Source organism: Mastomys coucha, unplaced genomic scaffold (assembly GCF_008632895.1).
Source record: "Mastomys coucha isolate ucsf_1 unplaced genomic scaffold, UCSF_Mcou_1 pScaffold23, whole genome shotgun sequence".
Taxonomy (NCBI): Eukaryota; Metazoa; Chordata; class Mammalia; order Rodentia; family Muridae; genus Mastomys; species Mastomys coucha.
The window spans coordinates 116734450-116761200 of NW_022196906.1; the positions used below are offsets into that span (position 1 = coordinate 116734450).

The 26751-nt window shown below is 45.0% G+C and overlaps 1 long non-coding RNA gene across 4 annotated transcripts in view; it reads left to right on the forward strand.

Moving 5' to 3' along the window:
- LOC116072179 overlaps positions 1–26751 on the forward strand; it is a 104301-nt gene that overhangs the window by 17432 nt on the left and 60118 nt on the right. The window contains exon 1 of one of the 4 annotated variants that reach the window (XR_004111345.1): positions 5228–5358. The exons of the other annotated variants lie outside the window; for them this stretch is intronic. This is a non-coding gene — a long non-coding RNA (uncharacterized LOC116072179). Of the gene's footprint in view, positions 1–5227; positions 5359–26751 lie in introns of those variants that run through there. 4 annotated transcript variants of the gene reach the window in all.

Here is a 26751-nt window from a genome sequence, read left to right on the forward strand (position 1 = left end):
GCAGAGCTACAGCAGACAGGATCGTGAAATGGTGGTGGGAAGTGAGACAGTTAAAGGAAGTAGACGGAAGAGCAGAACTCAGTATCCGCTGGAATGCAGGTGGCACTAGGCATGGCAGCCAGTGCCCACAGTCCTAGGTGTGGCAGAAGCACAAGGATCAGGAATTCAAGGATAACCTCCGTTACATAGAGAATTTGAAGTTAGTTTGAGCCCCATGAAGGCTGGTCTGAAAGATAATTGGAAAAAATAATTCACGGGGCTAGTGAATGTGAGAATGCGTGCCTTGGTGTGTGTTGTCAGAGTTTCAGACATGCCTCTGACTGGCCCTGTTGCCCAGGAGGGTCTGTTAGCCCCTCAGCAGTACCCAGAACAGCCTCTCCTCAGGCTGCTATACAAAGTGCTTCCCCCCTTCACAGAGGGAGTAGTCTCCCAGGAGCAGCACTGCCCAAGTATCCTTGCCAGTGTCTCCATCCTGGGGTAGCTCGCAGAAATTCCCAGGCTGTGCTGGCAAGGCTCTGTGAGGCTCGTGGGAGAGTACATGGTCAATGTTTTGCCAGCCCACCCCATCTCTTATCTCTTCTGCTCTGCTGTCTCCCACCTTACCTTCCTGCTAATTCTCTGCCGGGCTCTCAAGGCCGTGGTGTTCTTCATTTGCCTCATGAGGCTGCCCTGAGGGCGGATGAAGAGGAAAGCAACCCCTTATTAGCTCTCACTACAGCTTCTCCAGATCCTTCAGACTAGGGCCTCTTGCAGCCAGCAGCAGTTGAATTTCTACTCTAGGAGGTATAGTGGCTAGAGAAACTGAGGCAGGGAGATTGCCTAAACCCAGCCTAGGCAACATAGTAAGACCCACGTCTCAAAAAGAAAATGGACAGATGGGAAGGAAGAGATTGCATCTTTGGTCTTTCACCCCCAAGCCTGGCAGCTGTGGGAGCATGGAACAGAAAGCTGCCTCTCCCTTTGTGTTGAGTCTGGCCCCTAGTGTTGGGTCTCCATTCTTGCTCCTGAGAAGGCTTAGCTGTAGAGGCTACTGTGTAGACCAGGTGAATCCCAGCTGCATGTCCAGGAGGGGTCTACACCACCAAGCTCATTTTAACCCACTCTTGGGTTGATAGTGTGATTCTGCCTCCCATGGATCGTACCAGAACTGAAAGACTCCAGCTTTGGTTTCCTGTGGAATAACAGGCGATCCATCCTGGTGTGAACTGGGGTGTTCCAAGCCTCTAGCACCCTGAAATCAGTGGACACAATCCTGGGGGATCACCTTGCTGTCATTTTGCCTTTTGCAAGGCAGATCTGAGGCTCCCACGGCTTGCTGTAGTGTTACAAATGTCGAATCTGTACAAACAGAACCACATTTGGGCCTGTTGTGTTTTCCTTTCGAACACTGATACTTTAATGTGGGATGGCGTCCATTTTTGTAATTATGTTGCTGCATCCTTAGGAGATGCTCAGACCGCTCTCTCAGGCCAATGGTACTACTGCCATGGCAGTGTGGCAGCTCATGCCAAGCCTAGGCAGTAGCATCTCAGGGAAGGAACAGGAGGCCAAGGTTCTGAGCAGGCAGACAAGACCCAGGGAATCGTCTCTATGCCAGGACACCTAGCAGTCTCAAACCCTGAGGTGGTTGGGCTTGCTACCTGGAGTTCCTCTACCAAGTTAGTCCAGAAATAGAGCCACGGGCTCTTTCCACACAGGCCCTTTCTCTATGTACTAGGGCTGTGGCACAGGCTCTAGCAATTGTGCAACTTACACTGTTTTGTGGAAAATAAAGCTTGCAAGCCCAGCCTAGAGCCTCTGAGCAAGCCGCATGACAGGAAACGGATCTTGGCCTGCACTGATGGGAACAGAACAGGAGTCTGGGTCTGTGCAAAGGCAGGTATAGTTGATGCAAAAGATGAAATGTGTGAGCAGCTGCAAGTTCTCTAAGCCATGAAAATGTCCCCAGTGCCACAAGGTTTTCATTTTAATTACCACAATAGACAGTTTCTTATAGAGGATAAAAATTCTAAATTTGAACAAGGTTATCTGTCTTCGATACTGTAGGAATGGTAGGGTTTACTTTAAAAACAAGTAATTTTTCTATACTTAAATTACTTAAATCACCAATTTAAAAGTTTATAATTGATATTTGTTCTCCCAGTGAATTTAGCCTCATGCAGAGTGCTCCAATTTCCCCTATAAAATGGTTTGTTACGTGAGATATCATGAGAGCTTATTTTTGTTCTCCTTCTAAATTGAGCTTTTATCTTTAATGGGGTCACAGACAACTGGGCGGTGGCTTTAATGATTAAAATAGAGATGACCCCATAGCCCCACCTAGTTAAATGTATACCCCTTTCAAAATTCTGTTGACTCTTTGTATTAACAACGTATTTTTTGAAAACTTGATACGGTTTCTCTTGTGTCTGACAAGTGTCTGGGTAGGGACTTTCAACCCTGGTGCCATAATACTGAGACCAGTGTTTCATTACAGAAATTAAGGACCAAGTACAAACCTCATCGGTGCCGAGAGAAGTTCAGTTAGATGTTGGACACAGGAGTTCCATGGCCAACCTTGAATGAGAATGTCAATTGTCAAACAAGTTTTTTTTTTTTAAGTGTGTGTGTGTGTGTGATATTTAATTAGCAGGCTAATTATCTACCACAGATTTAGAATCACAGCCCTTCTTGGGAAGTGGGGAATGCTCAGATGTTCTCTAAGACGTGCCTGTATATACAGAGACTGCAGATTGATTTTAATGTTAAAATACATACAACCTAATCAGACATACCAAGCGTAGTGTGTGTGTGTGTGTGTGTGTGTGTGTGTGTGTGAGACCCTTGTCATTGCACAGTGGTGACTTTTGTGCATTGTGGGGTACATTCCTCACATCCCTGCAGGCTGCCATGTCTGCCGTGTCTCTTATGAAGAAGCTGGGAACCTAAGGTCTACTTAGTCCTGAGAAATTAAAATCTGCATATGTGTGACAATAGTTTTTCAGTCCTAGAAAGAAAGCAGAAAATATCTAGATGAAACATTGCTTCTACTGAGGCTCTCCCAAATAGATGGATATAAATGATATTGATTGATTTCCATTGATTTTTTTCCCTAGGGTTTTTTATTCTGTGGAGTCGGAGGAGTACGTGAGCTGACAGTGCTGGTGGCTTTCTATTTTTATAAGAACTCCAGCAAATTCTAACATAAATGTTTCCTGAACATTTCGGTTTTTTTTTTCAGGAAACCTGCATGAGAGAGCAGCACCCATCCATGGGAACAATGAGGCATTCTGCTTTGTCTGCCTATAGGAGCTGTGAGCTGTGCTCTAGCTAAGAAATGCCAGCCACCTCAGCACGATGATCTTTCTGCATTTCACAACATTAATTTTAAGAACAGCGACTTTTGTTCTAAGGGCCGGGCTGTATATGTTCTCTGTACCTCAGCTCTTCTCTTCCCAGTTTTTTCTCAAATGGATAGATGCTTGCCGGAAGATGAATTAGAAAAACGGTGTGGTCCTGGGTATTTATTTCATGACACTGTCCACAGGGGCTCGCTGGCCTGCAGGCGAGATGCCAGCTACCAGCCCGTGGTTCCTCTGTGAAAAGAGCCTTTCAGCTCCGTCACCTCCTGGAGAGAGCTGATTTTCCAGCAGTCGAGCTTGATGGGGGTAAATAATTAGAGAGCTTGAGAGGGAAGAGACATCACCCTAGTGCTGTGTGTGACGCTGCTAATGTAGCCAGCCCCTGTGACTCTGGGCTGATACAGTCTCACAGCATCTTTCTCTACAGCTGGGAGGGGGAAAGATGGGAGGGGGAAAGATGGGAGGGGGAGAGGGGAGGGGGAAGCAGCAACAAAGCCTTGCTTTGCATTGCCTTGAAAAACCAAAGAAAACAGCTCCTTATCTGGTGCAGGGTGAGCCTCCCCTCAACCTACTCTCCCGTGTCTTCTCTTCTGGAATCTGCTTGCACAGGGCCATTCCCTGGGCATACTGACTTACTTCACAGACTTACTGGGCTGTTGGAGTGTGCCGGACTCTGGGTGGTGTAGGCCGACCCTGAAGGGGCTAATAACTTGTTGCGGAGCTTTTACAGGTATTCATTAAAAGCCACTTTTAAAGTACATTCACCATTTATATGTGTATCTCTACAAATACCTGCTATTCTGAAACTTACTGGGATTTATCCTGTCCTGTGTGGTATTTGTGAAAACTTTCTAAGGCAGTGCTTCTCAACCTCCCTAATGCTGTAACATTAGGAACAAATAGAGTTCCTCATGTTGTAGTGACCCACAACCATAAGATTATTTTTGTTACTACTTCGTAACTGTAATTTTGCTGCTATTATGTTATATTTGTGTTTTCTGATGGTCTTAGGTAACTAACCTCTGTTAAAGGGTCATTTGACCCCCATGTCCCCCATTTTCCCCCAAGTTGAGAAACACTGCTCTGAGGCTTAGTGAAGGGCTCGGTTTCCTCTGCATACTTTTACTGAAGCAGGCCAAACTGATTGCTAAGAAGTAATAATTGGACTAATGATGTCTTGCTACTTATAAGAAAGACACAGTTACTCACAAATAATATGACTTAAATAATTAAAATTCATAACCACCACAAGGTTGTATAATTACAAAGGCTCCTTAATAAACAGGACCAGAGCTGGAAAACATAAAAGAAAGACCATAGCTTTGGGGGCTTCTCCTAAGCTAAATGAAAATCCCCGACCAGTATCAAGACACACAGCAGCCAGCTGGCTCCCTACCCAGGCTAGTCTCTGGTTTATTCACTGTAAGTCTCGGAATTACTGGACCTCATCACTAGAGTCTTCCATGAAGCTGAGGGATAAAGGCTGCTCCAGTCACCAGCTCGGCAAGCCCTGCTGTGCCCTGGGTTTGTGACAGACCAGGATAGTCTAGGTCTATCTAGAGAGTAAATCATCCACTGTGACAAGCTTGGCTTAGTCACACTTCAGTGTTTTTCTTGCTAAAATGCATTCAGATCACACTTCCTCTATCAAAATTCTTTTCCTTCCTTCTTTCTTATTTTCTTCCTTTCTTCCTTCCCTGTGTGTGTCCATCCACTAAGTTATTAAAAAGGCAGCTTGTCTTGGAACTAAAAGCAGCAATAGTTGGGTGGTTTGTTAACCATGTACTTAAACAGCTTAGAACCCCTCCCCACCTCCCCTTCCTTCTTTTCTCTACCAGCCATCACTCCTTCTCTTTTTTCTCCCTTCTTCCTTCCTCTTTCCTCCTCCCTCCCTCCTTCCCTTCTTCTTTCCCTCCCTCCTTCTTCCCTTCCCAAACCCTAGGTCTTTTGAAGGCTGCCCTGAAGCTTAGGAGGTGTCAGTGATCTGGTCACCAGCAAAGCGGGTCCTGGCAGGAAGGTACGCACACTGGGCATGGAGTGTGGGAGAGACCACAATGTCTTGGGTAGAGCATAGGACAGTCTCTCGAGAACCCGGGAAAGCCTGTCTCACTGTAGTGGCACAGTGTCAAGACTGTGTCCTGGTGTCATCAGAGAAACCGCTCAGTGAAGCAGTATGTGGGAAGCCTTGCTCCCTGTGCTGCGCTGGCCGGCGGGTTGGGCCCTAGCGGGCAGCGCCTTTGTCTGCCTGCGCCCCGTGTGGTGCTTCCCATTGATTTTAGCAACGCAGAGTTGCCCCCACCCCTACTCCGCCCCCGCCCCACGTCTGCATGAGGCGAGCCTGCTGCAGCTGCGGGGTTCCTCTAACTTCGAATTTCCTCATTACACATACACAAAAAGAGGTTCCTCCGGCATCCGATGGAGCCATTCCATCTGCTAATGACGCTGACGGGGTAAGTAGGATCCGTGCTCCAGTGGCCAGCCTTGGGGTTGTGTGTCAGGCGTCAGGCGTGCAGGGGACCCAGTAGGTGCAGGTACTCCTCCACTTTGCAAGGAGAGCTCGCCCCTCCCCCAACCTCTGGGGTCTTTCTTCCTGGGGTAAACTATGAGTTCCTGCGCCCCAGGCATCTCAGATAACCTTCCCGGAGCTACTCTGGTGCCAGTCTTAGGCTGTGTTAGGACTGTGTAGCCCTGCCTGCCCATCTCACCGGGAGTCTGCTGCCCAGCATGACATTGCAGGCTGAGTTACTGATTTATGAACATAGTATGTTTTCTTTTAGGCATTAGGCATAAGTCCCCCCTGGACTTTGCAGTCATGTTCATGACTAGAAAAGAGAGACAAAGGTGCCACCCAGCCTTCCATGGCTAGCCTGGTGGCCAGACATAGGTTGCTCTATGAAGAACTAATTAACAAGTGTGTGTGTGTGTGTGTGTGTGTATATTTATATATGTATATATTTGTTGTATATTTTTATATAGTATAATATATATATAATTAATAGTGTAATATATGTTTATATATACAGACACATATATATGTAATCTGGGGTTCCTTGGATTCCTGTATTTTTAAAATGCATAAAGCTCAGCTCTCCCCTCCCCACATTTGACAGGTAGCTGCTTCTGGTATGTAATGTAGAGACTGGACAGGGCACTGTATGGTTTCTGTTTGGGGATGACTCTAGGGTTGTGGTGGGCATTCTGCATAGTTTAATGAGGTATGTGAAAATAAATGTTGGATTTCATTGCAAACAGTGCTCCCTACAGCAACAGTGAGCTGGGACATGGGTTGTTTGCTCCCCCTTAATTCTAGCATGAACTTGGTTTTCATCTTGCTACATTCCTGGCCTTCTGCTCCTCTATCCAGAACTAGATCATTTAAAGAAAAGTGACCTCTGCTACTCCTGTAGACTTGGCTTGGATGGTGCTACTCATTTGGTGGCATCTCTACAGGAAATCACACCCTAGGTCAATATGCACATATGTCTTGCCCTACCCTAGCCAAATCATCTAAATTGTTTTAAGAGATTATTTTTAGGCCAGTGAACACTTAACAGAAATACCTTTACAGTTCCTGATAAACCTATTTTTAGTTTCAGTGCTATAAAAGCTTGCTCAAAGCAGCCAATTTTGATCAGTCTTTCTAATTAAATATATTTATGTTGTTAACCCTTAAAGCATTGAACATGTTCTCTATGGAGTATACAATAGACATTTCACTATGCAAAATATCTCTCTAATTTTAAACACTCTGAATGCATTTGTCGTACTTGGAGAGGAGGCTCCGTGGAGGACTGAATTAGGTCCAGCAGCATTTGTCCTAGGTTTACATCCCCTGTGAACTTCCTCAGTATTCTACACAACAAGAGCCTATCACTTTTTAAAGTGATTTGCTAACATGTATTCAGTCTATATTGTTTTAAGATAAATGATGGTGTGTGCATATGTCTGTATGTGATTTACTCTGTGGGTAGAAATGGCAGCCATCCTGGTGGCCATAAGGAAGAGGCTACCTTTATGAGAAGGAGCGAGTGGAAATTCACCCTGGAGCGATAGTTTGTAAGCTGGATGCACGATGAGGAACCAAAAAGACTCCTTTGCTGTAGCTCTCCCACAGGCTTCCCTGGTGACTATCATTTCACTGTGGAGCACTGAAGCAAAGACACAAAGGCAGAACGTTATTGAGCAATAATATGGTCTTTTCATTGTGCTCATTTAACTACAAAATTCTCTAAATGCCTGATGGTCAGCAGAAAAGACACCCTACGATTAATGCTGTGATGTGGCATGAGAAGGGGTTAGTTTTCAAGGAGCATCATTGTAGATCTGGATGGGGTGATAGCTATGCTTATGGAGAAATCTGTACGGCGGGCTCCGTGTGAGTGTAGTGTGTTTGGGACTGCTGTGTGGAGAGCTTGTCACCTATGCCTGAACCACCGTGCTGATGTGTTGCCCATGGAAAGAATGTGTAAAGTTTGCACAGCAATGACTCGGTTATTGTAGTAAACCATGCAAACGGCTTTCTGAAATCTTGAGAACAGAAGAACCTTAGAGGAGACTGCAAGAAAGGGCACAGGGAAGGGAAGAAGGAGCGATGGGGGTTAAGATGCGACTGAGATGACAAGAGATACTGTGGCTTAAAATGTGGATTTTTGCAAGAGAACAGACCATAGGGCCCCCTTAGTGGCACATTCTCTCTATGTGGCCTTTGTTTTATCGAGGTGCAGTTGGCATTCAGTCCCTCGGAGAGGTTATGGTCTATAAAATCTTTTACTGATGGCCTGAAATCTGTTGTATTCTACAAAATGCTCAAACACACATCCATTGAACAAAAACCTGTATACTATGCTTTCATATAGTCCTCTTTAAATTAAAAAAGAAAATCAGTCCAAACCATTTAAAATGAAGGGTTTTTTTTTTCAGCCTCAGAAATATTTGAGGCAAATATCCTATCCCTGCCTGATGTTAAACCATCACTTCAAATATTTCTTAAAGTAAAAGGCACTCCCTCATTTTGATGAATAATTAAAAGGGATAGGTTGATATGAAAGGCTGTATGTTGTTCGGCAGTGGCTGCACCAGGGATCTGGGGAATCAATTCCACTCTGAAAATCCTGTTGATCTCTCATTTATTAGGGGTGGCATAGGGAGGGACAGGACCACTGGAGAGTGTTAGAAATTATTTTGTAGATATTTTACCGGCACATTAGTCTATTTTTTGTGTTTCTAACTTTAGCTCAAAGTAAGATAGGACCCTTTGGGGATGTTAATGCTCCCCTCATGTTTAGCATGGACTGTATATCAGGAAGATCAGAGTTCAAGCCCTAGATCCCAAGACCAAAAGCCTGAACATGGTAACACACACCTATAATCCTAGAACTGGGAATCTAGCCTGCTTGCTGGTCCCAGATACAGGAGAGACCTCATCCCCAAAACTAAGCTGGATAGTGTTTCTGAGGATGACACCCAAGGTTGGCTTCTGGTCTCTCCCCACCCCTCACACACAGCAAGAAAAGGGTGGGAGAGAGATTGAACAAGGTTTGTGTGCAGTTTTGCAGAATCTATCTCTCAAAAACAGTGAGATGCCTTCGTGGCCCCTTTGCTTTATAGCTTGTGGGTCAGTGGCTTATCTATCTACTTGAGATGACCAGTCTTAACAATTTGACCTGTCTTGGGAAAATATAAACCAGCAATCACTTCCTGGAAATCCCAAAGGCTCTAAGCAACTAGTTCTTAGTGGATTCACAGTGGACATTTGTTAGTTTCTTTGATTCTTCTCCTTGTGACCACCGGGTGATCCGTGATCATGGCTTGGGTGGAATCTAATAGGAGATGAAGTTTCATGTCATATCTCAGATTTCTGAGCCAGTCTCCGGGTAGCAACTAGGTCAAGCATACTTTCCCTATGTGCTTCAAGGATGACCACAAGGTCAGAATGCACAGTGAAGTTAAGGAGCACAGCCTCACAAAGACATCTTTGAGTATTTAGACAGTGGGAGATTTTAGAAATTGAGTGTGGTGATACTTCCTTGGTGTGTCTAAGAAAGCTTGCCAAACACAGCATCCTAGATGAGGTTCCACAGCCTAAGGAGAAACTTGTGACATATTCTTACACTTATTTAAAGCATAACCTTCACACCAATGCAGAGCTACCAGCGACAGCTAAGTAACGTGTGGCAAGGAGGGAGAGAACCGTGTGCAGAGCTGGTCTGAGTACTGATTTAGGCTTGGGAAATGACCGGGGTGAATCTCACTGAACCCTCAGGTCCATAAGGCAGGGGACTAACCATGTCCCTGTAAGTGGATGCTCACCCCTATCACCTCCTAAACAGACCTCTCTTTCTGGCCCCAGGAAATTTGTGTCTTCCAAGAACTCCAGAGACAGGAAGAGGACTAAGGAGGAAAGTGACCCTGACAGGATCACTTTCCCCATTGTGTTGTATCATTGGCAAAGCAGGCGATCTGTGTCACCATGGTTTGGGGGTGGGGAGTCCAACAAACAGCGGAAGGGAAACTGATAGATAGATGAGCTTCTGTGTGCTGGTGGGTGGCGGGGTGTGACAAGGGCCTTCCCACAGCACCTCCATCACAAGCTCTTTAAGTTCAGCTCCTCCATGGAAACACTGCCCTTATTCTTCGTGATAGTCCTCATGCTGAGCTGCATCTACCCATATCCAGCCTATAGAAGCAACACATCCTGCTTACCGTTTCTAATCTTGCCCCATTTCTTCACAAAGCAACCAGATCAAGTAATCCCTCTGCTTCAAGACGTTCTGCTGGCTTCTCCATTCACTTGGAGCAAAATTCAGGATCTCGTCTGATGCCTTCTGAGAGCTGTCCCTGCCTCCTGTGGTTCTCCTAGAATCTCCTTCCTCCTAAGTGGTCTCTAGATCTTACCAACCATTTTCTGCCTCTGAGCATTAGCCCATGTATTCCATGGCTGGCTCCTTTGTATAATTCAGGCCTCAACTCAAATTTCATCTCCTCCGAGAGGCCCATCCTTATATCTAAAGGAACTTTTCTACCTGGACCATCGCCCCATTTTATCTTCTTTGCGTACTTTAACCTGAGGTAAAGTCCCACTTTCACTTGCCTGTTTCCCCGTTGTCACTTCCTTCACAGCAATGGAAAGAGATGCCCATGTTCCATTCTGCTCCTCCCCACCCAGACCCAGGCAGGTGGTTCGTATTTGCTAATGGAATCCATGGGCACTTTGTGCTCGCTCTGAATTCTCACAGCCTGCAGCCTTGCAGAGCCTAGCAATGGCTTCTGGCAGCTTCCTGCAGGTGCATGAAGGGATGCTCTGCCTCCCACTTCTGGCCCTATGCTACCCCATGCACTCCAGCCAGACTGCTTCAACAGGGAATGGAGGGCCCTGTGGAGATCTTCTCTCTCTCCTCAGCTTGCTTCCATCTGCTTAGGCTCCCTGGATGGTCCTGTCACTCTCAGCACATAGATCCTATGTTTTCTTGACCTATTTTCCTGTCCCTACTCTGGCTGAATTGTTAGTGGGAGAGCCCTGGTTCCAATGTTCTTGGATGGAACTCTGGCTAATGAATGAGATGAACTCACAGAAGCAAAGAAGGTATGCCAGGTGACCTGGTAGTTTTCTAAAAAGACTCTCTGTTCAATTAAGTTGCTCTGCTCCATGGTCAGTCTGCTAACATGTTCATAAGAGAACTGGAGCATAGGCACTCTAACTAACCTAACCTAACTGTCGTAGTTAGCCCACAGCTAGCCAAGTGAAGTGTTGGTGAACCACACCCAGGGCTGGCTCCCGTCAGCCTTCCTGTGGTCTCACGATGCTTCTTCACCAATGTGTGTCTCTCCTTTCCTGTCTCACTGACCCTGCACTTCTCTGCCTAAAGCAAGTCTCTTAAAGTGGCATAGGAGACCAGGACCCATCACTAGCAATTCTTTTTTCCTCAATGAACTCCAAATGTGCAGGGATAGGTAGGAGCCCATACCTACTGGCTCCAACATTCTCACCAGCTGGACAACTCTGTCACTATGAACACCCAGCATGGGAAGATCCCTATAGCAGTGAGGGCTTAGATGTAGGGGTGATAGGATATTGCTGACCTGCACCTTGCCTTTCCTGACATCTTAGATTGTACAGGCCACACTGGGACTGGGTGAGGGTGAGGTGGGCCAGCTGTCCTCTATTCTTTCTGCCTTTGAGCTGGAGAGAATGAGAACACAGAAAGGATGAGTACTCTTGTTGTCTTTCCCTTCCTCAATGCCTGAGCCCTCATTGCCCCATCAGGCTGCGTGTGATTGAAGCTCACTCATGTAAATGTTTCATTCCTTGTTTGCATGGGGTGGACATGTTGTCTGCACACATGCTCATCACAGATGATTCAAAATTGGGGTTTTGAGTGCAGCTCACTGAGAATATTTATTAATTTGTCTGTCTGTTTGCTTATTGGGTTTTTGAGGCAGGGACCTTGTAGCCCAGGCTAGCCTCAGTTACTAAGGGTAACTTTGAACTCCTGATCACCCTGCCTCCACTCCTAAGTATTGGGATTACAGGCATGGACCACCACTTCTGGGGGTAGTTCTTAGTTGCCGAAGGAGCCACTCACATGGGATATACCAGGAGCCAGAGGATGTGTCTGAGCTTCCAGAAGGAACAAAGTGGCCAGTATGTACACAGCGGCATATCACAGATTTCTTGTTTTAGCATTCATTTCTGGGGACTGCCAGTTTCCTTTACTGCGTAGGACTCTAGACATGACAGATAATAATTTATCCGTCCAGACGCAGGGCTTTGCTGCATCAGACAGCCTTAAATTACATGCCATCCCCTTTACAAAACCAAGGAATAACCAATCAGCAAAGTGACTGATGTGGAAAATAAAGTATCTTTGCTTTGGAGAAGATGGGGCTGCAGAGAGGCTCAGCAGTAAAGAGCCGGTTGCTCTGCCAGTGGACCTAGGTTCAGTTCCCAGCATCCAGGCAGCTTGCCGAGGCTTGTATCTCCAGCTCCAGAGTATCTGAAGCCATTTTATGGTCTTCTTAGGCTTCTACACACATGTAGCACACATATCACACACAAACACACACACTTTCTCTCACTCTCTCTCTCTCTCTCTCTCTCTCACACACACACACACACACACACACACACACACACACACACATACACACTTTTTAAAAGAAAGAAGAAAGAAAACTTAGAGCCTTTGCATAAGCAGTAGATAGATTGTCTTCGTGGTTCTTTAAACGTCTTATTAGCATATGTTAATTGTCAAATAATGAATTTCATGATGGCACTTTCATACATAAATATAACTACCTTTGATCACTTCATTTATATGCGCCTGTATCTCCTTCCCTGTCCCCACCCACTTCCTTTTTCCTCTTCCCTAATAGTCTCCCTTCAAATCTAGATTCCAAGAATAAAAGAAAACATAAGATAATTCACCTGTCTAAATGTGGCTTTCTCCTTGTTCTCGTCCTCCTAGTCCTCCTCCTTCTCCTCGTCTTCCTTCTCCTTGCACGCAACAAGATTATCTCTGGTCCTGATTTCTTGCACACAATGAGATGGCATGTCTTATTTGTATTTCTATTGTAAAACAAAATCATACTTTGAGAAACCTATTCTCTAAATTTGATCCTCCATTCTAGTGGAAGGGTCCCTGGTCTCTATGGAACATAAGTGGACATAGCAAGCATTTCTCTTCTTTTAGGTCTTTTACCATCCTTCCCAGAAAAGATTATTCTAAAGCACAACTCGAGCCTCTGAATTCCCACAACTCCAAAGAGACTCCTTACTTAGTGTGATGCTTAATATCACTTGTCAACTTGATGTGATCTATAATCTCATAGATGAGAGGCCCCTGGCCTTGATAAGGTTAATTGAATTGAGAAGACCCACCCACTATGGTGGCACCACTCCCTAGGCTGGGTCCTAAACTCTATAAAAAGGAGAAAGTGAACTGAGTATATTCATCACTCTCAGCTTTTTGCCAGAGGATGTGATATGATCGGCTGCTTCCATTGAAGCCCTTGCTGTCTTGTCCTCCCTAGTGAAGAACTATACACTTGAACTGTGAGTCAAAAATAAACACTTTCCCTCTTAAATGGTTTGTTAGGGTATTTTATCACAGCAACAGCAGAAGTAACCAAGGCACCTAGTGTTGCTTTCTAAGGCTTGCTTTTAAAATACTGTCTGGAAATCTTAATCATGCCTCCATCTTACTCATCAGCACACTGAGTCAAGCTTTTAAAAGCAAAGCTGCTCTCTTCCTCTTCCTGCTGCAGGATGTGTTGTCACCGTGGTGCTCTGTGTCTCTTCCCACAGACTGCGGGCAAAGCCACCAACATCTTTTGAGCAAAACTGCGTACACTTTCAACTGTTGTAGCTCAGGCCAACTCCTTATCTTCTCTAGGCCTGGTGGTCGCCATTTACCTCTCCCTCTGTATTATTTGAGCTAATGTATCCACCTCACTCTCTGTGTTATTTGAGGCAATGTATCCACCTCACCCTCTGTCTTATTTGAGGCAATGTATCCATATTTTCAAGTAGAACTAGGTCAAGTGTTTTAGGTATGTTGTTGTTGTTGTTATTGTTGCTGTTTCTTTTAATTCAACCAACTTTCATGTTTTTAAAAACCTCAAGATGAAAAAGAATGCTGCATTTTGGAAAGTGAAACCATTAACTGGTCGGGTTAGGAGCATAAAATTACCAAAAGCTGAATATGCCCCTGTGAACAGAAGAGCAGCTGTCATTCATGATTTATTCAAATACTTCCGTTGCTCTTCCCCGCTCACTTACAGGAGACAAGATGCTCCTGTGAGGTTGAGAGGCATCATACACACAAAGTGATTGACTTTTCAACCCTTTTGTATTTGATTCTTTGTTTGTACACAGGATCATTGAAAAAAAAACATGGATTGTTATTATCTTATTATCTGTCTTATTATCAGTATAGCATGAATGAAATACCCTCAAAGTTGCATTGTGAACAGAAGAAACAAGGTGGAGTGGCTTTGGTTGAGTCCTCACACTCCCCAGAGCCAGTCCTCTGACAGCTCTGTGCCCAGGATGGTGGTTAAATCTGGCTCTGCTGGAGTTACCGAATGATAGAAATCCATAATCAATCAGGAAACAAGTCTCTAGGAGATGGTAGATTGATGGAGAGATGTGGATGTGGTAACTCCCAGCACTGAGATCACCCAGGGATTCAGGGGACCCTTGGTGGTGATGCATCGAGACTACCCAGGGATGAAGAGTGTAAATTGGAACTCTAGCCTGCTGTTCCTGATTCATCTGAAGGCAGGGTTGGGAGTCTGCATTTTAAGCCTTCTGATGCCTGTGACTGACAGTCTCATTTGGTTTCTTAGCGTCAGTTCTCACATCCCTAAAAAAGGGTAATAGCTTCTATTTCACAGGGTTGTTGGCAGGAACTGAGAGAACCTGTGGTCAAGGGCCATGGGAAGAGTGAAGCGAGACAGTCGAAGGCTTGCTGGATTCGTGGTTTTGGCTCTTAGCTTCCTTCTAGTGTTTCTGCTCTCCACCCTCGGCTGAGGTCAACCTGCCTTGGGTAGACAGATACTGAAAATTATTTTATTCCTCGTTTCCAGATAAGATTCTGAGAACTCATATCTCCTTCTTTGCCTCCTCTTGTTAGAGTACTAGCCCCAGCTCCTCCTCCCTCCTTCCTTCTCTCCCTCCCTCCTTTCCTCTGTGCTTCCCTCCCTCCCTCCCATGCATATGCTGAGCTCCATAGTTCTAGGTGTTTAGGAAACAATGGAAACTTTTTCCTACCATTTGTTTTTGACCCAGATAGGGAAAGCATTGTGGTTTGGTTGGTAAAAAGTTTGCCAGTCAGATTTCAGCCACTCTCTGCATAGCTCTCAAGATAATTCTGGCCACACACTTCTTCAGTTTGTTCTGATCACTTCCTAAAGCCAGGGAGAAAATTGCCTCTCCAAAGCTCTCAACTGTCCAGCCTTCCAGAACTCTCCAGAACCATTCAGAGCCCTTCTAATTCAGCAAGTCACAAAGGCAGGTTTTCCCAAGTCATACTGCACAGTTCCTTCCTATGTTGGCTTCTATATAGCCCCAGCCTGAAGCTAGACTTCTACTGTGGACCATCCATAACTGACTGCAGAATTGAGACTCATCAGAGAACCTGGTTACCCTGAATTATTGTGACTTACTAGAGACCTGGACTATTTTAGGGCAACAAGACCATGAATTAAAGGTAGGCTTCTATGACAGAAGATGAGCATAGTGCTCTGCCTCAAATGGCATGGGGCATGCTTCTGCCAATACTGAAGGATGATAATTCTATGGGAATAGACTCAGTCTATAGTCAAGCTGCATGATGCTTCGATGAGAGACCATAGGTGTAGAAAAAGTATTAGAAGCAAGCCTGGAGGGAACTGAGACATAGACATAGGGGTCAAATAGCTTGCCTAGGGTCGTCCCGTGGGTTAGCAGCACTGCATGCTCCACGGGGGATTCCAACCCAACCGTTTGTCAACCCTGGGTCCCTCTGCCTCCCCCAGCCCTATGACGTGTCCTTGGCAGACTCAGCCACAGTCCCCTGAGTGAGGGAGCTACTGGAACAACAGCCTGACTCTGGCTATAATAGTTGCTTCTCTGAAAGACTTAAGCTCCTAGGCAGACACCAGATAGAAACCATCTCTCATCAGAGATTGAGGGAAACTGCTCTCCAAGGCTCTCCATTACCTGTGAAAGGAAGATGCAGCTCCTTCTACTGCCCTGCATACTTAGCCCCACTGCCAGTCACTCTCTGCCAGGCACCCTGTCTTTCACTTCCTTGGACAAACCACATAGCCCCACAACATAAGGTTCTCGCCTTTAAATACAGCTCTTTTCTCTATTTGTGGTCTTCAGATCTCAGCTCAAAAGGCAATTCTTCAAAAGTGCTTCCTTTATACTATTTAAAGTAAGAGACAAAGTACCCAGAGATAGTCCTGCTGCAGCTCCAAAACCTGATCATGGCTCTTTACACACAGGATGTGCTGTGTGATCCACAGAGGAAGGAGAGGAAGTAATCTTCAGCCTAGAGCTCTAAATAGCACTTGGGTTTTATGGCTTGTCAATCATCCCAAGGAATGGACTCAGGAGTCTGGCTGGGCTTTCCCTGTGTGTATCCCAGCAAAGCATTTGCTGTTCTAGTGCTAAGCTTAGTCTTCTCCCCAGTCATTGTCATCATCATCCTCCTCCTCCTCCTCTTCCTCCTTTTCTTCTTCCTCCTCCTCCTCATCTTCCTCCTCTTCATCTTCCTCCTCCTCTTCATCTTCCTCCTCCTCTTCATCTTCCTCCTCTTCCTCCTCCTTCTCCTCTTTCTCCTCCATCTCTTCCTCCTCTTCTTCCTCTTCCTCCTCCTTCTCCTCTTCCTCCTCTACCTCCTCTTCCTCCTCTTCCTCCTCCTCCTCATCTTTCTCCTCCTCATCATCTTCCTCATCATCATCATCTTCCTCTTCCTCCTCCTCCTCTTCCTCCTCCTCCTACTCCTCCTCTTCCTCCTCGTCCTCGTCCTCCTCCTCATAACAGCACAAGCAGGTACCAAGCTGCTTAAGTCATGGATCTTACATCATCCATAACATCTCCCCTCCCACACCATTTGCCATTTGTTATTTCTCCAATGTCTCCCCTCAAAAGCCACTCCACATCTTCATCCATGTTCCTCCCAGCTGCTGTATTTCAGATCTCAGCTTCTTACTTTCAACAGGATAGACAATCCCTGCCTCAAGAGTCCTTCTAATACAGTTATTGTGGGTAGAATTAGTAAAGGGGGACAGATTGTTAAGTGGATTTTTATCTATTTATTTTGTGTACAGGCACATGCATGTGGGTGTGGTATGAGCATGCTATGGCATGTGTGTGGAGATCAGAGGACACCTTTCCAAAGTCAATCTTCTTCTTCCACTGTGAGGGTTCTAGGCATTCAACTCAGGCCACCTAACTAAGTGGCAAGCACCTTCCCCACAGAGATATCTTGCTGACTTAGAAATAAAATTCTTAGCATTGGCATTTTTCACTTTTAGGTTTTTAAACCTGAGGGGGAAGGAGAGATTGTGGCTGGAGACTTGTGCAGCACACACCCCAGAAAGCACCACTTGGCTTACCTCCAAATGTCTCTAGAAGAAGGCCTTTGTTCTAGAAGGAGGCATGAATTAAAACAGCCAAACAATACTGTGTGAACAGCTTTCAGTTGTCCTAAGTATTGCCCCTTTAAGGAGAAGGAAACAGAACATAGCAGAACCTCTACAGAACCCCAACGCTCTTCAGCTGCACCCTTTGGGGCAGCTGTCAGGCTTGCTGCTCAGATCTGAAACAAAGTCTCACTGGCAACAAGACAAACTCTGTGCCTCCTAATTTCCCCCTGCATGAGCTTTGCCTCTGCAGTCTGACATGCCTTTCCAGGTCTAGTTGGGACCCTTCATAAGCCTTTTATGCCAAACCTCTCTCTGATCACTTGACCCTCCAGGCCTTCCAAAGTGCTTGCTTTTTAGTTTTAAAGAAGTTGGGATACAGCTGAGCCTGGTATCACGGGCCTGTAGTCACAGCTACTGGGAGGCTGATGCAGAGAGAGTGCAAATTCAAGGTCTAAAGAATTGAGTTTAAGACCAGCCAGGGTAACTTTGGTGAGAACTTGTATCAAAATAAAAATTGAAAAGGCTGAAGGTGCAGCTCAGTGATAGAAGGCATGCAGAGCATGCATAAAACTCCAGGTTCACTCCCCAGGACTTTGAAGAATAATAACAGTAAACAGGATATAAAGTAGGAGTTTGCTAGTATTAGCCTCTACCCAAGACCTACAAGTCCCTGCCAGTGTTACAATCTTTCTCTTCCATATCACTAACCTGCTATTCTTTATCATGGAAAGTTACAGATATCTTGTTATAGATTGTTGTTGTTATCATTTTGTACATTATTGTCTCCCTTACTCAACTCTAACCTCAAAGCTAGGAAATAGTAAATCTTGCTGTATGAATTTAGCACCTAGTATAGTGTGAGTGGTAACTAAAGACTGGATGGATGGATAAATGAATGGATGGGTAGATGAATAAATGGATGAAGAGAGAGATATATGATTGGATGGATGATACATACATACATGGATGGATACGTGGATGGATGGATACATGGATGGACAAATGGATGGATGGATAGTGGGGTAGATGATAAATAGGTGGATGAATAGGTGGGCAGAGAGATGGATGGACAGATGGATAGGTAAGCAAATGGATGATGAATGGTTAGATGAATAAATGGATGAGGTTTTCCTGTCTTACTCAGCATTAAGATGACAAATGAAACCATTTGCAGTTCTCATGAGAAGCAGGTCAGAACAGCTACCCTGAAGAGCTCCTTACGAATGATGTTTTCACCCGTCTTGATCATTGAGACAGAATTTCCAGCCTTCTGTTACCTGTGCAGTTCTTGTCTTTGGGAAGCCGGCTCCTAGATAATCCCGTGAACTGTAGCTCTTCTCCTGTGTTCACCTTGGAGTCTTGGGTGCTCATTTACCTAGTTACTCTTTTGATTTCCCAGACTCTTAAGAGTGCCACCATTTCTGGGAGTGACTTCATAGTATCTTGAGCCCATGGTACCTCTTGGGTCCAGTGGAGACTCAGTTTGTGCTGCCATGGGAGCAAGGGCTAGCCAACACAGAATCCACAGCAGTGCCCTCTGAGGACAGCAGATAAACAAGCAGGCATAAAATGAAATTGCAGTAGACTAAGGAGGCTGTGGAGCATCACAGTCCCTCCCTGGTAGCAGCCCCATGCACTCTGCTTCACTAATTACGCACTCCCCACACAACCATGACAAAGTTGCTGAGATGACAAGAGGGAAATTATAAGTGAAAGATTCCACCCAGTGTAAGTACATATAGCTACCGGGATTTTGTATTCTTTCCATTTGGGGATAAATTCCATCACCCATCATTTAAGTTCAAACATCTAAAGCCATCTTATTTCAGAAAATGAAAATTTAAATTTACTGTTTGTGTGTGTGTCTGTGTGCACATGTATATGGTGTGTTTTGGATGTGTGTGTGTATGTGCCATTGGAGGCCAGAAGAGGGTCTTGCATCCCCTGGAGTTAGAGTTATAGGTGGTTAGGTGCTAGGAACCAAGTTCAGGTCTTCTGGAAGAACAGCCATCACCATTAACTACTACCCCATCTCTCACCAGCCCCACATGACTTGTTCTAACAAAGATCTGGGGTCCTCATGTTTGCTTACAAGGCAAGCACCTTACTGACTGAACTGTCATCCTAGCCTATGTTTTTTTTTTTCAAAATAAAATTAATAATAATAAAATTAATAATAATAATGTAATCCCTGGATATTCTCTGTCGTGTAAAACAATTGCTTGAAAACAATTTTGTATTGAGAAACTACTTTGTGACTTTCCCCCCCTCCCTGGTTTCTCATTTCCCAATTAGATAGCTCAGATAACTTCTTGGGTTGTTGTACCAGTGAGTTTTATACTGAAGCCCATTTCCTAGTTCTTCTATCTTCAGGTTGGAGCCAGAGCCTCTGTTTTCTATGATGAGGCGTAGTGAGCAGGTTTTCTATCTCGCACCCACCCACACCCACGCCCTTTTAGGAGTACAGTACCGCAGAGTGTACCTCATTTCCATAATAGCACCACTGCTCCCAAGTGCTGTATGGCACACACATTTATTTTTTACTATCCATTTTTTTCTCTGATTCTAAAAGTAAGACATGTTCATTTTAGACAATTCGGAAAGTACAGCAAAGCAAAGCACACAGGAAAAATAAATACCACCCACAGCCATACCCTAGGACAACAAGAGACCACCTCCAGACCAGTTTGCCTTGGTCTCTGCTAACACAGGGTCTGTCCTCTGTTGAGTATGTTCTCATGATACTAAGTGATCTCTGAAGACTGGATATAAGCTATACGTGTTTATTCTCCTACTAACAAATATTTCCTTTCTGAGTTTTGTAAGCAGCCATTGTTCATTGTTAGTAAACCCATAGGCGTGTCTCCAGCCCCACACTTTAAAACACGAGGTCTGTCATGCATGTAACATGTCACATGAGACCTCCGTGTGCATTCTGCACATGAGTTCACTGTGTATATCCAACACTTAAGGATCCTTTTTCATTTCTCTCAGAATCAAATTTGTGCTCAGTCATTTGCTACTGACCCCCTTGGATCACGACATATAATTCTGCCCAGCAACAGGGATACTAGCAATCCAGTTTTGAAGCTGAGAAAACTGAGTGCCTGAGGTCACAGGGCAAGGATCATTAAGTTAGATGCAGATCCCTTTCACCTGCACCCAGGGCCTGATGATGCTTTCTCTGAGAAAACGAGAAATAGAAGGACCAGCATCCTCCAAGAGAACAGAAAAGCACTGGTTTCATCTTGTTTGGGTCCCTACCACCATCACTTTAAACCACAGTATGGAGGGCACTGTCTGGGGAGATAATTCAATTGGTAAAGTACTTTCTAGGCAAGCAAGAGAAACTGTGCTCAATCCCAGAACCCACATAAAAAGGAAAAAAGAAGCAAGCCAGGAGAGCATTTGTAATCCCTGTGCTGACCTGGCCAGCCTGGCCAGCCTGGCCTAGCTGGCAAGCTCCAGGTCCCAGTGAGGAAACCTGGCTGAGGAAAAAACGGAAGCGGATGGCACATGAAAAGCCACAGCAGAGGTTGTCCTCTGGCCTCGTGTATGTATGTATGTGTGCTCCCTCGTGTGTAGACATCCACATGAACAGCACTGACGGAGACCAGTATCACCATCCTGATCTCATGGAGGACTGGCCCCACTACTTCAGGTCTGGGTGGCATCTTGTGGATCTGGGGGGTGCTTTGCACATTGTGCTCAAGGCTAGAAGCACTGTCTGCTGCAGGCCTGCCCAACCCACATGCAGCCCTCCCACACTCAGGCTTTCCCAGTTCTCTAACCGAGAAGACAGGCGCTTCTGAGCACAGAACCCGATGACAACCAGTTAACAAGTTGTCTTGGGCTTGGTTGCCAAGGCACCAAGAAAGAGACGGCCTCTGTTCAGGTGCGGCATAGACTGCGGATGTGTGCAGAACTCTGGGGCTGTCTTACAAAGCCTGTTTGGTTCACATGACACTGAGTGTCTGCCTGGGGCGATGGACTTACACTGGACAGGAGAGCATCTGCCTGGGGTATCTCATCCAGCTGGTGAAGGCTGGCCACAAGAGAACTGAGAGCCTACCAACCTACCCCCACTGCTTCCTAAGGAGGCAGTTGATGAAGGGCAGTCATATTATTAGTGTCCCTTCCTGATGCACCCCTGCTGTTGGGACACTTCCCAACATGGGAAAAATTGCCTTTCCCAGAAAGAAGGAGCTGCTGGATCCTAGGTTCAGCCAGAGCGTGTGTGATGCTAGCAAATGCTGACTGAGCCAGTAACCTTTCTTGCACAGAGCCCTAAGAGAGGCAGGGTCACAGGAGTATGAAAGTCCCTAGTGATATGCCAAGATTCTTTCTCCATGATCAGTTTCATGTTCCTGGCCCCAGGAGCTGCTAGCTTCTCTGCCCAGACTCTCTTACTCTGCTTCCTTTCTGTCGGTCAGGTCAGTTCATTCTGCTGCTCCTTCTATGTCTTCTGTGTTCCTTTGGTATAAGGGCAAGGAGAGGAAAAAAACTCCAGAAGTAAACCATCCTGGCTAGGGTTCGGAGGAAGCCAGAAACCAAGAGGGATTTTGTTTCCCTGGGATCTGTGTGGTATCTCTGAGGAGTGGATAGAGTACCAAACTTCTTATCTATTGATGTAAGAATAAAGGACCAGGATGCTATGAGGCCTGGATAGACCTGGCCTTCCTGAGCTCCCACAAGCTTAAACCAGCTCCCTGCCTTTTGACCCTGCAGGGGCAAGCAGACGACTCAGGAAATGACCTTATTGTCACCAGCTTATATTTAATTTCAGTGTTCATTGATGGCAGGTCCTAAGATGTAAATGGAACTTGCAAACAAAATCAGATAGCTACACAATGCCAGGGTATCTTTATAAAACTCTCATGAAAGTATTTTTTTTAAACTTTTTATCATGTAACTAAAAACTTCTGAAAATGTCTGACTCTATATGCATGCATGTATCATATGCACACATACATATATACACAAACATATATATGCACACAAATACACACATACTCATGTGAGGGCTCTGAGACAGAAGTTGACAGTGGGATTCTAAATGGCCTTCAAGTCAGCTGAATGCAAAAATCTATTAGTAAAGCCCATAAGAAGCCTAGGAAACACATTGGTAGCTTTACATAAAAATCTAATGTAAATTAGACCTTAGTCACATGCTAACGTGTTTCAATGAATGAATAAAACGAATTCTTACAGAATTTTACATTCATTCTCAGTTTTAAAAATAATTACCAACCAACATGAATAAAGGATATTTAGCAAGACATTAAAGTAAACATCTTGGCCAGTAAGTAATATGTAAGAAATGCAGCAAAGACACCAATTCCTGGATCCTGAAGGGCCAGGGTCTACAACTTAACGAAGAAATTAAAAGGGCTGAAAAGGAGAGAAATTTCAGTTTTCTGAAATGTATATGGCAGTCTATCTAGAAAATCCCAGATAATCTACATAATTAGAAGCATTCCATGCATCTGGGAATTTTGACAGAGACTAGTTTGGTAACATTCTTAAGCACTAGCCACTTCTAAGTAGAAAATGAAGTTTGAAGGATTCCATTAGCTGGAAAGTGAGAAATGGAAATAAATCTAATAGTGAAGGAATGAGAGTGTAGAGAGCTGTGAAGTTTTCACTGAAGAAAGAATATTTAAATAAAAACAAACTAATACTGTAAATGGGGGTGCAGTTTCCCCACATTAGCATATCACTTCGATACAATTTCAATAAAGGTATTCACAAACTTGGTGTTGCTGGGGTGTAAAGTGCTTGCCTAGCCTGCAGAGTCTAGTTCAGCATAAATGGTTCTGATGGGCACACCTGTAGTCTCAGCACTGATGAGGCAGAGGCAGAGGAATCAACAGAAGCCTAAGCCCCTGAGGCATGGGGTATGTCTAGGTTCATTTTCAGTGGGGGGCACTGTCAAACAGTTGGCAAAGGGAGCCAGCTCAGAATGCCCTGCTGGATGCCTGGGTCTTTGTTGTTGTTTTGGTTTTGGTTTTTGTGTGTGTGTTTGTTTGCTTCACCTTTTCATACAGGGAGCTAACTATAAATTTGGATAGCTTTCTCAAATGTGATATTAAAAAGAATTTCCAGACTACATCCCAGACTAAATGCAAGACATGTTTTAAAATGTTTAGAAGGAAAACGCACAAGTCTTTATGACCTCAGGGAAGGAATGGTGTCTTAAAGGAGCCACCACCCCCCCACCCCACCCCCGCCAAAGCACCAGTGATTTAAGGAAAGGTCTGACATGTGCACTAGGAGCCCTGTTGAAGCGATGGGAGAAGGTATTCCCATCGTGTAACAAAGCACTGATTGGGGCTTTCCTTTGGGAGCCTGGAAATCAATCCGGACTACCAAGAAGCTGAAAGGGATAAAGGCCTGAGCTGCTCCACACAGAGAAGGGAATAGTAATGTATAAACACGAGAAAAGAAAGATTCAGCTGGTAACGAGGAGATGCACACTAAAACCTTGAAAGGCAGCTAGGCAGTGGTGGCGCATGCCTTTAATCCCAGCAGTTTTGGCTCGCCTTGTATTAGTTGAGAGAGAGCAAAACTCTGTCTGTCTCAGCCTTCTTTCTGTCTTCTATCTGCTCCTTGGAGAGTTCGGCTGGGACAGTGTGGCCCTAGGGTTAGACCATCACTTCCCTTCAAACCATCTGTATAGAGATGACTCACAGGCCAGTGTTTGATGACCAGGCAGCAAGTTAACAAATTCTGATCAAGTTGTCTACATACTTACAAGAAGCCCATCGTTGTGAGAGGACTGTAATGGTCCATGCAACCTCCTTTGCATATCTAGAGGGGCAAAAAGACAGCAATGAAAGTCAGGCTGGGATATGAAAAGGATCTAAGACATATTTCATACTTCCTAGTACCCAGAAGGGGGCAGCGCATAGCAAAACAGGGGCTACATGGCTGTGTGCCCAATGTAGCAAATAGCCAGTGGCCCTGCTAAAGGTCACTCCTTCCTCCCTTCTCCTCCTGGCTTGGAACTTTCTGCCTGGTAGGTTAGGGTTCTTCCCCAGCCTTCAGTAGCTTGCTCAGGAGAGCACCCTGAAGTGACCTCCCAGTCATCTCTCTGCTTTGCTGGTGCAGTGAGGTCAGAACCTTCATTTCTAGCAGAGAATATTTTAGAGGGAGCTTCTATAAAGCCAGATTTATCTATAGCATGGATCACTGCTACACCTAGATCTCTGACATCTGTGGTGGCCGCTCATCCGTTCATCCTACGGTGGGGTCACTGTTGTTCTGCTGTCTGCTGACACTTGGGTGTTAAAATTCTTGTGAGATTTTTGTGTTGGGTTTGCATTAATTTGAGGCTAATTATAAATTAACTTTTACTCGATTTGAACTTGAAGGGGTTCCTCGGGCCACTTAGAACCTGTTTGAATGAAACCGAGAACCACGCAGGTTCTGCTCACTTCTTATTGACTTTGAGAGATTTTGACTTTTCTGGTATCCTGATTAATATCAGATTTTCATGGGAACATTGAAATTCTGTGCTATTATTAATGCTACTCTTCTATTTATAGTTGTATATTTCTAACAGAAAATGAACCCTTAAAGCTTTCTATTTAACCATCTTGTAGAGAACCCCCCCCCAAAAAAAAGTAGTGGGAATGCTTTATCTTTGATCTGCCATGCTAACTAAGGTCCCTGTGTCTCAGCTGCCCCGAGGCCTGTGGGAGAATTTGGTCCTGTTGGTGATATCTGGCTGTGGGTTTCCAAGGTGATGGCTGATAAATTCTTTATGCTAGAGGAAAAAGTGAGTGTTTAGGGCTCTTGGAGCCCCTGTCTCAGAAACTTCCCAGGTATCAAGTTAGTTCAAACAGAAGATAACCCACTGGTGGAGGAAATATGCAGATCCAACTGATAATGAACTTAGTCTGTTAGTATGTTGCTGTATGAGCCCAGTATAGCATGCACATATGCACATGTCTGGGGAAGAACAGCAGTGCGCTCACTCTCTCTCTCTCTCTGTCTCTCCCTCTCTGTCTCTCTCTCTCCTGTTGAGATAATGTCCTTTAAAAAGAAAAACAAAAAACCAGACAACTACACAACCACACAGGCTTCCTTAGCCAGTTATTATTAATCTAGAGAAGGTGAATCAATAAAAACAACTAAGAGCCCTCAGTTGTGTGTGTGTGCATGTGTGCATGTGGTAATTTTCCTCTAAGCCCTGTGTGCTTCTATGACACAGACTTGAATTAGTTCCTGCAGAAGTCCGTCCCGGGTGTGAGATGCCACATTTGGTGTCTATTGTAGACTAAAGAGCCTTCTAAAGAACATAATGTCATCAACATCACTCTGTCTGGGAAAAGGACTGAGCACACAGTTAATGGGAGGGCCCATTATTAAAATTTGGTTTCTTGTTTCAAATACCTTTCTTTATATATATATACATCTTTGGCTTATCATGTTATTGTGTTGAGAGGTATGTGTGTATGCATGTATGTATATGGGCATATGGGAGGGGGATATGTGCACATGTGTGTGCTTTTATATGAAGGCTATCAGTCAATGTTAGGTGTCTTCTTCAGTCACTCTCTGCCTTATTTTTTTGAGACAGGGTCCCTCAATGAACCTGGAGTTCATAGTCATAGGTTCAGTAAGATTATGTGGCCAAAGGGAGTTAAGGATCCTCCAATCTCTGCCTCCTCAGTATGAGGATTACGAGCCATCACATGCAGCTTTTTACATGGACCGGAGATCCAAACTCAGGCCCTCATGCATGCATAGCAAGCCCCTCACCACCCAAGCTCTCTTCTGAGCAGTGTTCTATAGCTCCTATTTTCCAATTTTCTCAGTGTGTATGTATTTCCTTATCCAAAGGTGAGAAGAAGGGAGTATGAACAGATTGATTGTAAAGGTGGTAACTTTTTAGCACTTAAGACTTGAGAAAGCCAGCTTTTTTCCTCACACTTTTTTTGTAAGTCTAAATGTCCCAGCAGCCTTCAGTACGAATGGCAGCTTCCACACACACCTCAGTTCTGATAGACCCAGTAATATTCTCTGTTCCCAGTATCAAAAAACACACTGAGATAAGGCTTTGGAAGGTCCTAGACTTGATTTGAACCGGAAGTCATCCCAGCCGCACAGGACCTTGAGCTCCCTGGCTGGGCTGTAACCAGCTGCTCCAAGTGTTGACCTACTTCTCCCAGCTCCAAGTTCTCCATCAAAGGAATTCTGATTGCTTCAGAAAAAAACTGTTCCTCCACCCCCGCCCCAGACACAGGCATTAGGTAACACTGACATGTGA